This window comes from Colobus angolensis, unplaced genomic scaffold (genome assembly GCF_000951035.1).
Source record: "Colobus angolensis palliatus isolate OR3802 unplaced genomic scaffold, Cang.pa_1.0 Scaffold302, whole genome shotgun sequence".
Taxonomy (NCBI): Eukaryota; Metazoa; Chordata; class Mammalia; order Primates; family Cercopithecidae; genus Colobus; species Colobus angolensis.
This window is the reverse complement of record NW_012116289.1, coordinates 2,144,454-2,146,992: the sequence shown is the minus strand read 5'-3', so window position 1 is coordinate 2,146,992 and position 2,539 is coordinate 2,144,454. Positions and strand designations below refer to the sequence as shown.

General features: G+C 47.2%; 1 protein-coding gene across 3 annotated transcripts in view; it reads right to left on the bottom strand.

Annotated features, from left to right (window-relative positions):
* Window positions 1-943, bottom strand: part of ELMO1 (engulfment and cell motility 1) — a 586,055-nt gene extending 585,112 nt beyond the window's left edge. The window contains exon 1 of one of the 3 annotated variants that reach the window (XM_011950145.1): window positions 197-943. The gene's annotated coding sequence lies outside the window, so the exon portion shown is untranslated. The remainder of the gene's footprint in view (window positions 1-196) is intronic. The other 2 variants (XM_011950144.1, XM_011950143.1) reach the window with 2 other exon arrangements.
* Between the last annotated feature and the right edge of the window lie 1,596 nt (window positions 944-2,539).

The following is a 2,539-nucleotide window of genomic DNA, read 5'->3' as shown; positions in this document are numbered from 1 at the left end:
ACCTTCACCCTGCCGAGCGCGGCGGCCACCCCTGCTCGAGCCGCGGCGCCCCCAGGGAGGAAACAAAAGTGTCTCCGCGGCGCCCGGAGTCCCCCGGAGCAGGACGCCTCCTCCCGGCCCCAGTCCCGGCCCCCTCCCCTGCCGCACCGAGGTCGGGAAGTCGGGGCGCGGCGCCAGCCCAGGAAACTTTACGAACCTGCTAGGGGTCGCAGGACAGCAGCGGCAAGGGTTCCCGGCGATCAGAGCTGCGGCGACCCGCCACCATTGAAGGGGAACTGGAGGCTCTGTCGCCCAGCGTGGGGCCGCGGCGGCGTGGGTGGCTCTACCTCTATCTTGTGCCCATTCTCGCCCGCTCCCGCTCGCCCCAGCACACGCACTTACACTCTGGGTCGGCCGGCTGCTGCACCGCCGGCTGCCGCTGCTCTCACTTCCTCTTCCTTCCTCCTGCTGGCCAGAGACACATTTTGCATCTGCAAGGCATCCGGAGATCAGCCGCGAACTCTCCTCCCGAGCGGACGCTGCGGAGTTGCAGCCGCCGCCCCTGGCACCTGCGCCAGGACACTCGTGGTCTGCGCGTTCGCCTTGCGCCCGCACCCTGGTCCCTGCCCACTGCACTTTGCCTAGGGAATGCCCACGACTTTTTGAAGTCCCCCTACTTATAAAGACAGAAATGTCAAACACCATGCATGCCTCAGATCTGCTATAAATAATATGTGTGCAGAGCATGACTTCGATGAGCTCACACACGGCGTTTGGAAGCACTAATTAACTCCGTCACCCTCATAGCGCCACCTCCGGGAGGCCAAAAGCGAGTAGAATCTTTTCACATCTTTTTTTCATTTTTGGCAACCGGTTCCGGATATTAAGGGGAAACTTCGGTGGGCTGTTTGAACGCTACTTTAAGACGTGTTTGTTTTGACGCTGTGCCTCTACCCTTGGACAGAGTGGCAAAAATAACAAAACATTTCCTCCCTCTCCGTCGACATCTATGTATTTACTAACCCTGCCATTGAAGCTACAAGATGTATTTCTAACCAATTAAGCCAGGGACTTCTGCATAACTTTGCATAAGGCAAGACGTTCTACCCCTAATTTGGTATTTAGAATAAATTACTTAATTCATGCAACCTGCTTAAATCATTTTCAAAGCAGAAATCAAAAACGTTAACTCCCAGCCTAGCTGGCAGTTGGGAAGAGGGTTGCAGGCGAAACACCTGTCCTCCCCCAATTCAGAAATACCTACATTGGCTCTACCGGAAAAGTCATAGGCAGTTAGGCATTTTCTTCTAATTGGCAAAGGAAATAAGTTGGGGGCTGGGAGGCATCAGAATCAAGGTGGAAAACTAAGCTCCCTTTTAAGATCCTCCCCCTCAAGAGCCACAGGCAGCTGTTGAGCACTTGAAATGTGGCTAGCCCTGAGATGTTCTGTAACCGTAAAACAGACATACAATTTAGTATTTTTAAAATGAATGTAAACTAACTTGTTAAGTATTTTTATGTTGATCACATTATTGCAATACATGAGAATAGTTTGATGTAATAAGTCCATTGGGTTCATCATGTATTGGGTTAACATATAAGCATACATAAAATTAATTTCACCAGTTTCTTTTTACATTTTCTGATGTGGCTACTAGAAAATGTAAGGCTATACATAGGCTCTCATTAGTGGCTCACCTTGTATTTTTAATGAACAGCTCTGATCTAACTCCTTATTACACGCATGACTCTGGGAGGCAGTATTAGTATCAAGAGTGCCTGGATCCAGATGATGATAAAGCCAGTAACTAGGGTGACTGCAGGAAAGCAACTTAACTTCTGTATTTCCTCATCTAAAAAACAGTAATGATATAATAACAAAAGTCAATAGCACAACTATTAAATGAGGTAATTTAATAAGTAGTCAATAAATGGAGGCTTTACCAACAATGCTCTTGAGATGCTTGTAGTGATGAGTATGAATTTGATCTACAACCTTGTAGCTAAGGCATATAAAGACCTTAACTTTAGTGCATGCATGGTGAGCACTCAGTAAACATTCGCTGTCATAATTGTTCCCTCCTTGCACAGCAATTACGCAAATCCACTCCCCTGTAATCTTTGGTCCCGGGTCTTCACATCTTTCCTCCATGAAGTAGTCTTTCAGATCTTTGAAGATAGCCCTCAAATATTACCTAAACACTCTCTTTTGAGGATTAATCATCTTCAATTACTGTGACTCTTCTTCATGTGATATGGCTTCAAGTCTCTCTCATCTGAGCCATCTTCTCCTGGAAGGGTATGTGTCTCTGCCCTTAAAAAAAAAAAAAGGATAAAAAAAAGTTGTCTTATAGATGAATTACCTAATTAACCATTAGCAAACACAGTACAGCCTGAGATCTTTTCTCTCTCTCTCTCTTTTTGTTTTTTTTTTTGTTTGTTTGTTGTTTTTGTTTTTGTTTTTGTTTTTTGAGACGGAGTCTCGCTCTGTTGCCCGGACTGGAGTGCAGTGGCCGGATCTCAGCTCACTGCAAGCTCCGCCTCCCGGGTTTACGCCATT